The sequence below is a fragment of the Lepisosteus platostomus genome, chromosome 13 (assembly GCF_059453375.1).
Source record: "Lepisosteus platostomus isolate fLepPlt1 chromosome 13, fLepPlt1.hap1, whole genome shotgun sequence".
NCBI classification, from domain to species: domain Eukaryota; kingdom Metazoa; phylum Chordata; class Actinopteri; order Semionotiformes; family Lepisosteidae; genus Lepisosteus; species Lepisosteus platostomus.
Window position 1 is genome coordinate 7,107,280 of NC_142623.1, and position 13,118 is coordinate 7,120,397.

General features: G+C 38.9%; 1 protein-coding gene across 1 annotated transcript in view; it reads right to left on the minus strand.

The window, feature by feature from the left end:
* Window positions 1–13,118, minus strand: part of tcea3 (transcription elongation factor A (SII), 3) — a 77,806-nt gene that overhangs the window by 16,673 nt on the left and 48,015 nt on the right. The gene's annotated exons all lie outside the window — the stretch shown is intronic.

Genomic DNA, 13,118 nt, shown 5'->3' on the forward strand with positions numbered 1-13,118 from the left:
CGTCAAGGACTGAGAGTAACGCGGTTTCAGAAAAAAATATCGTATGTGAAGGTTTATGTCGCCCTCTGGTAAACACACCTAGGGCGTGAAGGAATGCGCTCTGTAGGCAGCGCTGTGTCCGTCTTAAACCTCTGGTTACACTGTGGCTGCTGGTGTTTTCTTTGGTTCGATGGCCTTACCAACGCGCAGGTGTACAGCATGGAAACAAAAGCAAAATGTTACTGACTCGACCCACGTTAGTAACAAAAGGATGCATATAATCGACGGATGCTCGTATAAAAAAGGCGAATGTACATTTTCACATTCTATGCGTCCGATTGTGTATTTACAACTCGAATTACATACTGTGTTTTTGTCCCGTGAATTCGGTTGAAGTAGCATGCTGCACACTGCATAACATCTGCAGTGAGTAAAAGTTATATCGTGAGATGTACCGCACCCAATGTTTTAAGGAAACCTAGGAAAACCATGAACTTTCAGGTTTTTCAGTAGCCCCCAGTATGGATATATTAAAGTTTCAGCGTAATACATTAACTGGTATACTAGCATTTTCAAATTCTGTGTTTGTAAGTGAATAAGAGTATAGCCGCAATTAACCATAATTCAGATTCTTAAATGCTCCGGCTATCTGTTACATGTATTTTTTTGTAACGAGAAACCTCTTTGACACTGTGTCCCCTGAGCAATTTCTGAATGAAGACAATAATAAAAGTCATACACTGAAAAATTATCTATTTTTCATTCGTGCCCTTTATTTAGAGCCCTTTTTTCCCAGCTTTTATTAACAAGGGGCAGGTTGAGGCTCAGACAAGTCTTTTTTTTAACATTTGCAGTAAAACATCTGAATCCCATAATCTCTTAGGCCGCAAATGACGCAGACTTTCCAGTCAAATTCCGACAGAAAAGGAGATTTGGTTAATCTTCAACCCCTCGTCGACGGGAAATTGTCAGCAACTACAACGCAGACAGACGCTTTTTTTAAAATAAAGACAAATGCACCCACACATAGTGCAGTATTGTTTTTGAGACGTTTTGACACTAAAACTGGCGGATTTATAATAATAATAATAATATTATTAATAATAATAATAATAATAATAATAATAATAATAATAATAATAATAATAATAATAGAGCACGTTCGTTACTGCATGCAGCTAAACACACTTTATGTTATTGAAGCTAGTCCTTCAGGAAATAGTTGAAAGATCCTCGGATCAATATTCTACCGGCAACCCATCAAGCAAGACGGACTAAATACCATTTTCTTGTTTGAAGTTTTTCTTCTGTTCTGACAGGAGCAGCACAGTTATTCTGTCACTGTCAGCACACCTGTCTGCAAAGAAGCAGGCCACGCAGACGGGCCAAGTTGCAAAAAAACGTTACGAGGTCTGTAGGACACTCGGGTTTCCTCCACCAGATTGGATATCAAGTCTATTTATATGTTTCTGAGGCGCAGTTGTTTCAGAAATACAGTACGGCCTCACCCACAGAAAGCAGCTCATTTGTTTGTTTGTTTTTAACACGTTGCGTGTACTCGTTTTTAAAAGTCAGCCAGGTCATTCTCATGACAAAAGCTAAGGCCGTACTGAGAGCTAAGAAGTTTCAGAATTTGCCAGAAACTAATACGAAGTTAAGAACGGCGATTTGATCTCATCAACACGAGTATACAGGACAAAATGAAATGCCAAGCATTTTCCGATCCAGAATCAAGTGTGTTATCTGAAGCACACGTTAAAAATAGTGACACAAAATCTAGAGCTACAGACAGAAATATCTGATACCATGATATGGGCTAATTCATTAAGTGAATATTTTTACTTAATTCGTCAAGTGAAACATTGATTGTCAGATTGCCCTTGACAATGATTAATGAAGATCATTGAACAATCTTGTTAACTAAGGCATCAATACAGTCTTCGCATATTATCATCAAAGCAGACAACTCAAAGTGTTATCACTAATATCATGGGATATCCTATATCTTTTGATATATCTCGAATGATTTCTGAGACAATTGACCTGTCCAACCAGAACTTGTCAAACAAAACATGCCATTGTGTTTGCGTTTCTTTATTAATATCTTTATTTTATTACAAATCATAAACTGTTCAAAAGTGTCACTCAGACAGTTATTCGAAGCCAGTCTTTATATGTATCTACACATTGTATGTATCGACAGTAATTTCCTGTTATAATAAGACTTGTTTTACTCATTGTTCTAAAGATAAAGGGTACTAGAGAGATATCCTAGATACACATGATTGTGTTATTAAAGGCTCTACATTTTCTTACAGTTTTTTAATTGATAATATAAAAAAACTGTCAAGAACACAAGAACAAAGTGTGTATTTGAACTTTCAAAAACCCAGGAATAACCTAGGAATCTTTTTCGTCGATTCCTGGAATATAACAAAAACCAGACAAGTGATGCGTCTGTGGCTCAGCCTCAGGACAGCCAAAGACATGGACAGTCCCAATTTTTATTAATGCTTCTTTCATATTCCCAATTTAGAAGCATTTAATTTTTACTAATGAGCCAGGATTCACACAGATCTTTCCCAAATGTATTCTTTTTAACTTGTTTACCTGATGCATTTATCTGAAGCAATGACTTACAACAATTAACACATCTCAGAAGTAACCTGAGCATGTACAGTATCTTGAGCTACACACTGCTGCCCACTGCTGTTAAATTCTGCTTTCAGTCCTAATGCACTTAAATACTGTAGATGCGCAGTTAGGTAGGCTTGAGACAGGACAGCACTTTCTCTGTGTGTGTATGCAGTACTGTAGCTCCATGTGCTATCAGGATTTCTGTCTCAATTTCATTGGTAATCTGGACCCCATATGAATGAAGACACTGCTGCCTTCTTCCCTAAAACTGGCACTAATTCTGTTTGTTTTCACCCTGCTGTTATATTGTACTTCTCTGCAAGTAGTTCATCTGATGAAGGGCTGTTCTTTCAACTCATATTGTTCAATAGAAAGATTTGTAACGCACAGTAATTACAGTAGGTGTGCTGCTTGAAATTTAAGATTTATCCATTTCAAGACAGACAAAAAAGGCATTGTGAAAACATTACTGAGGCATAATGTGTTATTCAAACTGTGTATCTGCTGTTGCTGTGGTTTTTTTTGTATTATTTTGTTTTGTCATGTACTGTAGAGTATTTCCTGTTTTTTAATCATGAAGACAGCACTGTGGCTTACTGTATATGGCAACCATTCTCTAAACTGCCTTATCCAGTACAGAGTCAGGGAGAGCTGTACCCTCACCCAGCAAGAACCGGGCGCCAGGCAGGGCAGAGACAGACACAAACAGACTCACACTCACACCAGGACCAATTTTCCCAGAAGCCCATTAACCTACCAGTACGTCTCTGGACTGAGAAAACTGGAACACCTGGAGGAAACCAAACACAGGAACAACAAACTCCACAAAGATAGCACCCCAGGAACTGAACCCAGCACTACGAGACAGAAATGATTAATAATATTATATATATGTATATACTGTATAACACAGTATGTCTGATATAATGTATATATGTCACTTACATAATCAGAATGTTTTTAATAAAGGATTTAACTATGCAGAGATTTTAATGAAGAAGTTAACCACAAGGTGTTTATTAAAATAAGGTTTTATTTACTTCTAACCATTTCCTTTTTAATTTACAATAACTTCATAATCATTTATGTAACATTTATTTAAACAAACATGGAAAAAATCTTCACAAGACCTTTGAAAGTGCCTGGTTTATTAATATATCTGATGTGTACTTAATTCAAAAATTCAAAGTGCTAGCTAGTGCTTAGTGAACCTGCACTTACTGAAAGTAGTGCCATCTCAGGGCCAAACTGACTAAATGCAGCTCCTTTTTCAAAACAAGAAAACACGAGACAATATTACCGTACATGCATAGAGCTTGTTTAGTTGTTCGTGGTCAAGTTATTTGAAGACTTCATCCAGATGCTTCTTGAAAGAAGCTAAGGTGCTAGTTTTAACGATATGACAAGGTAATTTGTTCCAGACTAGACTAGACTAGTTTTTGACAATCATGTGATTTATTCATTATAGTGCTTTATTTAGTTATCTAAGTGAATATACATTATTTCAGTTACATTAGCAATAGTTTCTTGATGATATTCTTTACAATTTTGAAGGGGACATACAGTAAAGTAGATACCAATGTATTATTACCATTAAAGAATAAATGACAGAAAGACTTATTGTTGGGTGTGTGACAATATTGGCATACATTTACTGTTTATAAAAACATTTAGTACTTTTCTTTACCTCAGCTTCAGATGTGCTGATCTTAATATAAAAATTATTCATCATGAAACAATCATAGCAGTATTGGAAGACTGAAGCACTACATATACAAATCATCACCACATGCACAAATATTGTGAACAAACATAGTAAACATCTTTATTATTGTGAACAAACTTTTTCTTTAGAAAGCATCATTATCAGTACAGACTAAGTTCAAGGACAAGAAAACACCTGGAACTACATTTACTGTCAGACAGTCTACAAATGGAAAAATACTCAAGACCACACTCTAACCAGGACTGCTCACCCTGCCAATATCTCCCCAAGAGCCACCTGGAAAATTATCCAGGAAGTCACAAAGAATCGCAGTGCAACATCTAAGGACCTACAGGCCTCTCAATTCAATTCAAGGTGCTTTATTAGCATGACCGATGGGTACAATCAGTGTTGCCAAAGCAAATAAAAATAATAAAATTAACATCAGTTAATGTTAATGTTAGAAATAATAACATTAACCTCTCTCTCTCTCTCTCTCTCTCTCTCTCTCTCTCTCTCTCTCTCTCTCTCTCTCTCTCTCTCTCTCTCTCTCTCTCTCTCTCTCTCTCCTCTCTCTCTCTCTCTCTCTCTCTCTCTCTCTCTCTCTCTCTCTCTCTCTCTCTCTCTCTCTCTCTCTCTCTCTCTCTCTCTCTCTCTCTCTCTCTCTCTCTCTCTCTCTCTCTCACTGCAGCTAACGTTAGTGTTTGAGTCTCAACCCTCAGGAAGAGAATTTTCATGGGTGGACAGCCAGGAAGGAACCATTGCTTTCTGAGAGAACAGTTTGCCAATGATCACTTTGACAAGACTACTGCAAGAATGTTCTCTGCACAGACAAGTCAATAATTGAACTTTTTGGCCACAACAGGAAATATTTTGTGTAGCACAAACCAGACACTGCCTGTCAACAGATGAATCTTTTCCCAGCCCTCAAGCATGTTGGCGGTGGATCAGTTTGGGGCAGTAATGCTGGACCTCTGGACCTGGACGGATTTCTATCATTGACAGATTCAGCATTATATCAGCAAATTCTGCAGGAGAATGTCAGGGCAGTCATTCATTGGCTGAAGCTGAGCTGAAAGAGGGCCACGCACCAAGACCTATATACCTACAGTATATACCAAGATTGTATACTGTATATAAGGTATCATGTGACTTTGTGTTATATGTTTAAAGAGGTTATCTTCATCTCCTATTAAGACTTTCAAGAAGATCTAATTATTGTTCAGGTCTAAAATATTTTTTAAAAACACAAGAATACAGACCAGTCTATGGAGTTCACTATCACGTCCAGCAACAATACTTTCCAGTGATTATTTCAGTAATACGTTCAAAGCTTCTCCAAACCCTCTATCACAGGTAATACAATTGGATTTCGCACACTTTCAGTCTCGGGCCTCAATTTACTTTTTTATTTTTATTTTTTAATTTGGTAAAAACACAACTTTTGTGTAAACAAACCTGACCCAGGGACAATGAACTGAAGTACAGTAGGTGTATTCAGCTGTCCAGCGTGGGTGTTATTTGCTGTACGTAAATGGACACGGGCAAACATTTACAGTACATGAGGATCAGTGATCAATGATGAGATTCTAGGCAAGATAAGCCTGTCCTTTTGGTCTCTCAGTACCTCCTGATATAAAAATGACAGATCAAGATAGGCTCTATTCTTCCCCAAATATCACCTAGAGCATGGCTTTTTGAAAGTCTACAGAGTTCACTTTTGTTCACCACCCTCCTCCAGAGCAATCATCCATTTCTGAGACATTTTGCTGATCATTTAAAACAAATTAAACTGAGTGCAATCAAATCATTAGGCTTATTCATGTTTTGTTAAGGTCAACACAAACAAAACTGGCATTAGGAACATGTTAATTATTATGTTAATTACCTGAGAGCAGGAGCACATGTGTGCTATGGTTAACAGCAGAATCCGAAAAATGAAATAAATCATCAACTACAAAACGCAATATTTTTACGTGCACGTCATTCAGCACAATTGTACTTTATTGCCACTATTAGCAAACAATTAATACCCCATTAATGTGTTAATTTGTTTGACTTTATTATCAAAATGACCATGCTGCCCTATCGCAAAGTGTTGATATCAAACTAGTTGGCAACCTTAGACTCAAAATGATTGCTTGGAGGTTAATTAAAATACATATATACCCCTGTATGTAGTTTATGGCACATAGCTCTGGTGATTACTTCTGAGGTTATTCAGATTATACTGTCTGGTACCGTAAATATAAAGTTAAAAGTTTTGAATAAAGGCAAAAAAAGTTAAATCTGAATACACTGTTTTACTGCAAATGTTCCCTTTCCTCATGTCTTCACACAGAATGCTAATTAATCCACATTAATTGTTTTTTTATTCAATTGTAATTCTAGATATACCATATATATATATATGCCTAAAATAACAGAATGCTGGTTTCATAAAACAATATTCAGTCTGCTCCTCTAACCAAGAAATAAACTGAAAAGCAAATACATTGCAAAAGATTCTTTTAATGTTAATGACCATTTCTGTGGCCTTTCAAATGAAAGGGACACTGCTTTACAGAGATGTGAAAATAATTATATAGGCTTCTTAAAATAAGTACATGAATAAATGTCAGACCAAATGCCAGCTTTGAGATATTTTCCCTTTTTGCACATGTTGTCCATTGAGTCACAAACCTTATCAGGAATTCTCAAGAACATATTTAGAGGAACATCGTCAATGACCTGTTTACAGCTTGTCTTACAACTACAGCAAGTCTTACTACAACTTGCACATTTTAGCTGGCTACTGAAAACTGACAGTTTTACTCAAGAGAGTGAAAAAAGACCTCATTTGAAGAAAATCCTAATGCAATTTACTTCTCTCTGGTCTTTCATAACCCATCTTGTGTCTGCTTGGGAGAGACCAAAATCCTAGTCATCGCTTCCCTCTCAAAAGAGTACACTGTGCAGTCTGTTAGCTAAGTGAAGGGAGGGGCTCAGATACATGTTAAAAGATTACAGTGTTGACATGTTGATCTAACCTTTGATAAATCGTATTTATGCAATTCTCTAAGCAGCTGGATGTTTGCTCCTGTGTAGGCTGAGCACATGTATTTTAATCAGGGTTCCAGCTCTGGGTCTGAGATTAAGAGTGTTTTTAAACAAGGAGGCAATTGTTCAACATCTTGAGAATGTATCCAGTTATAGTTACCACCATGAGATGAAAAAACCTCTGGTTTTTCATTAACCTGTGGTATCAGTGTATCTCTCTAACCTCCTTATATAAAATGTACTGCTATCAGGATGGTCACACAGTTTGTTTACAGAGGTTTTCCATAGGCATTTTCCAGTGCCTGTGCTAATGTTACTGTTTAGTTATTTCAGTCCCTACACTTTTTAATATTCTAAATCAGAAATGTAACATGTAACATACATGTTTTTCTTGAAATTAAACTGTAAAAGACAGATCCTTTTACCATCTAAAACTTATCAAGGCTCTGCAAAAACAAAGGCACCAAAAGAGTGTCTCCATTCCTAATGTTTCCCTTTATACAGTAGGGGGCACTGTGATACAATATAAGGTCTCGGTTACAGGTGTATAAAATACTGAATAGAATCACACATTGTCTTTCTATGAAGGGGCTGTGGACTCAATGAAGGCTTTAGGATTTATAAACGGATTGCCCGTAAGACTAATCTTGCAGCACATATTCTCCCCCTCTCGGTTTAAGTTTCTGGGTTGTTACTGATGGACTTTTTATTTTCTACATGCTCAATGTGCTTTCCTAGGAACAACCTCAGCATCTGACATCTCATTCAAAAGTCATCTCTCCTTGAGCTTTTCAAATGTTTTAGCAACAAAACCGAACCTGTAATGGTTTAGGCCAGCAACAGGTAACCTGGATCTGCATTTCAGATATAATAATAATAATAATAATAATAATAATAATAATAATAATAATTAACTTTATTTTATATAGCACCTTTAAAGGTGGCTTCTCAAATCACTTTACAGAATGACAAGAACAATTAATAAAAAGAATACAGAAGATAAAACACAATTTCAATATACAGAGTTCCAGAGCTTGGGGGCATAACAGGAGAGGGCCCTGTCACCCATACAATGTAGACGGGCTTTTGGGACAGTAAGGAGACCAGAATTAGAAGAACGAAGGTTGCGATGTGGGGAGTAGGGTGATAATCGCTTCGACAGGTACTGAGGTGCCAAGCCATGCAGAGCCTTGTAGGTGAGCTTGAGGATTTTAAAGTCCACACGGAATTTGACAGGAAGCCAGTGCAAGGACTCCAGGATAGGAGTAATGTGATCATTTGCACTAGACCTGGTCAGAATTCTGGCTGCTGAATTTTGGACATACTGCAGTTTGTTCAAAGTAGATTTAGATACCCCTAAGTACAGCATTAAAGTGGTCAATTCGAGAGAACACAAATGTGTTGATCAGCTTTTCAGCCACAGTAATAGCATAGGGCGTAGTCTAGCGATATTTCTGAGGTGAAAAAAAGATGTTTTGACAATATGCTGCACATGTGGGTCGAATGTTAAGCCAGATTCAAATATAACCCCAAGGTTTTTCAATTTAGATTGAAGCTCAAGTACAGAACCATCTACAGATAGGGTTACAGGACTGGCTTTACGAAGTTGATGGGGGGTGCCAATAAGCATGACTTCAGTCTTGTCGCAGTTAAGATGAAGGAAATTTTGAGTCATCCAAATTTTTTTTTTTATTCAGAGATCCAATTAGATAGAATAGAGACAGCCACATCAGTGTCAGGTTTGGTATGGATGTGCAGCTGTGTCTGTAACAGGAATTCACGTAAAACCTAAGCCTAAAAAACTCTACAGGATAATTATCCAATGAATACAAAGCACTGCATCCAACCAACCCCCCATTATTAGAAACTCACTTCCTGGCAATGGTTACAGAAAACCGGAGCCTTTCTCGGAAGGACAGGGCACAAGACAGGATCGGATGGGACAATATTCCACATGTGTGCACACAGGGACAATTTAGAGATGCAAATTAACGAAGCAAGCGCAACTTCAGAAGGGTGGAGGAAACTGGAGCACATACTACACTATAACCTTTATTCTAGCTGCAGCTTGGAATGAATGAGGACATTAAAATCGAGCCAAAGAGGAATTAAACTGTTACTTTTGTGGCAGACTTTCAGTGGTGGCTGTAATGCTGAGAACCTGGGCTTCAGTATTTGTTACTTATTTACTCCGGCTATCTTAACTCCGGCAAGCATGAGTCAGCAAGTTTCGGAATTACAGCCTGATTGAGATGTTGTTGCAGCTGAGTGAGTCCTTCCTTCGGGATGCTTGAACAAGCAACATTCAGTTTGGGTGGAACCTCTACATCATGGCAGTATGTGCTTGGTCAAGGAAAGACTCTGACACTGCTTTTTAAAATAAGGCTTCCCAGACTTGCTTATTAAGTGCATGATTTCAACCAATTTAGTCTGCAGGCCTCTACTTTTGTCTCCCAACAGACAGCCTTGGGCTCTGCCAGTCTCTCATTGGTGGCTGGGTGTTCAGGCACAGAGTGGCACTGTGATGTGCAGCTGGTCAATGTCAGCCCTCCCAGTTGCTTCACGCTGTACAGCACAGGCACAACACCTTCTGGTTTCAGGGTGGCTAGTTTCTCATTCTACAGCTCTACAGTGACACAAAATGCTTCGTCAGACGTCTCCAAATGCTCAGCTCTGTGGAATGGGACTCAGTATTTTTTTTTCTTCTTTCAAAGAGATACTATAAAATAAACACAGAGGTACTGTAGCTCAAAAGAGTATAAAGAATCAATAGAGCAAATGTGAAGTTGTGAAGTGTATTTATTGCCCTACTTCTAAGAATCCCTTGTCACTAAGTACTGGCTTCTTTGGAAAATGATTATAGATTATTTATTTCCAAGAAAATCTAAAAAAGGTTTACATGTTTTGGTTCCAAGCAGATTCCCTTAGGCTATAGCTAAATGTTTGTACTTTTTGAACCCTTAAACTATTGTTCGAGCTCCCAGTAGGTGTGGATGAGAACACAGAACAGATCATATTATAAAACCTTTATGTGGACCTTTTTCCAGGAAACCCTCCTATCTCATTGCAAGGGTCTGTGGCTGGATACTAGTGCTGTCTAATCTTACCCCTGAAAATAGTAGTGAGCATTAGAATTAAATTGGAACCTCTTACTGTCAGTGGAGGTCCATACACAGTGATCCTGACACACCCAAATAATCACTTCTTCGCACACACAGCTGGAGGGCACTCCCTTCCACTATTGCATTTCAGCCTTGAGTACCTGACCTTTGACCCAGGGACTGTGTTACAAGGCAACCTGAGGATCTTCTGTATCGGCACACCCCAGCACAGACTCAGCATGGCTGGGCAACTTTTGACCACTGGACCCAAAACCTGTCCCTACAGACAAAACCTGTCCCACATACGAAGTCAGAAACCTCCAAGCTGTGCAATAATTTCCTACACTCAAAGTGGAGTACAGGTGTAAGCACTTGGAAAGGCTAGAATATGCTTTTAATTTAAAATATGAGGTGACCAGTCCATGTATCAAATTGGGCTCAATAAAACCGCTCGCTTACTGAAGCCTCACCGACAGCCTGAGAGAACCACAGCAAGCTGGCTTTCCTTCCCCTAACAGCAGCCCTCTTAATAATTCAGGAGTTATGGCTGTGTGAACAGAGCCTGCACTATTTTTATTATATAATATCCTCCTGAGGCTGGGATTAAGTAGGCCTCAGAACTGGGGCAGTCCTGATTTAAACAGTAGTCAGGAAGCAGGACAGGAGACCGAGGAATCAGATAAGAATTACCCTGCAAGCACCCTGCCCCCATTCCCCTTCTGAGTGCCAGCCAACCGTCTTTTCTTACATTTAATAATATAATTGGATTTGCTTTGCAATTAAAAGTCGTCATGGCCCGGTTTGAAAACAATGCACTGCACAGTGCTGCCTACCACTAAAGCAAGCAGGTATACAGAGACCTTTTCATACCGAAGGGCAGTCAATAACAATCTCAGACTCGCTTAATACCACACTTACTCCGAGCTCCTACTTAATTAGGGACAACTGGGATGAAGATCCTTCATGGAAGACATGAAACAGGATATTATAACTTCAGTCACACTTCAGCCTCGTTCACATGGAAGTCTTTGTTCACCCTCCTGTTTGATCAGGATAGATGTGGAAATGGGAGGTTAAGAACTCCTTCAAGAGGAACATGCTTTCTTTCCTGATCCCAGTGCAGCTTTCCCCTGATGCAGCTTTCCCCAGCCTCTTGTCAATATTACAGCATGGGAAATAAAATCAGTTGAGCACTGTGTACGTCCTGCTGAAGCATTATGCTTTCTGTTTTACTTTAATGAAACTGAAACTCTTGAGTGTGGCAGGCCAGGAACTGAAACTCTCGATGACAGGTGAGAACTGCAAACTGCTCAGATCTCAGGAATCAGATCACAGGATCCTTGTTTTTGTTGCTGTTGTTGTTGTTGTTTTTGATGGAACTTTAAGATTTTCTGGCTTCTGTCTGTCATCACGATGTCCATTTGTGAAGAGCAGGATCCTTGACAAATGACTGGGAGTAGGTGTAGAGATGTGTCTGGAGCTGTCCCTGCTGAATGCCACTTCTCCCTCCTCTGAAATGTTTCAAGACCAGCATTGGACAGCACTGAAGCACTCCTAACCGAGTGGAAACGGCCTCCCATTATACTGTGGTGGTGATATTATAGCATTGACCAAAGACGCTCTAAGGCTGGAAACATCGTCCATCGGGTTTTCCTCTACCCATACAAAGCCAACCGTTGCCCACTGCATTCACAGACCAGAACCGTCTGCCATAATAACTATGGGGGCTCCATTCCATTCTCAGGGATGACATCACACAAGAAAATTAATAACTTCATCTCCGTTTTTTCTCATCCACAGGTCTTTTAATGAAAAGAGCATCCTGCTTTTTAAATATATGCCTGTTGGTGGTAAGGTATTTATAGCAGGATCAGTTTTGAGTGGTTTCCTTTTAGCTTTAGTCAGCATTCCATGCAGATCCTTCTAGGTCATACCAAGCATCATCCATCATACCTTCTTCATTTCTGAGAGCAGGAATCATTACTGACATCTTAGGGGCATAATTGCTATAATTGCTATTCTCCCTTTATCTAAAAAAAGTAATATAGATCAATTAGCATTTTCAGCATAGGTGTATGATTTGAAATATTATTTAAAAGGGGGAGAAACTCGTTGTTACTGATGGTGTATATCTGGGGAGGGATGGGGTCTTCTTCCTGAATGTGCTTTGAATTGAGTTGAAAGTAACACAAGGAAAAAAAAACAGCTGATACTAAGGGAGGAACACAGTGCACTGCCACAAATACAGACCCCTGCTTCTGTATTACCATGCCCCCTGCCCTGCTCCAGACAGGTGAAAAGGCAGGAAAGGGGTAAAAATGTCCACCCTGCCCCTTTCCCCCCCAGTTATAGAAATTACACGCCTTAATTATATAAATTCCACCATTAAACTTTTCTTCATCACTCCATGATTTGGACAAATACTGAGATGGATCCTGATATTACAGTGACTTAATCATAGGATGCTAGTTCTTGCCATATGAGAGTTATGTTGGCAATTTTCATGACTCTGACTGTCTGCTCTGGGGAGATAAAAGAGGCTCTGTGGAGTTTTTTTTTTTAAACCATAACGATTAGTACATTTTGGGATCCATTCCCAGAAGCTCTCCCTTGGCAAGAGCTGGTCACCTCAGCACACCACTTCCTGGCTTGACAAA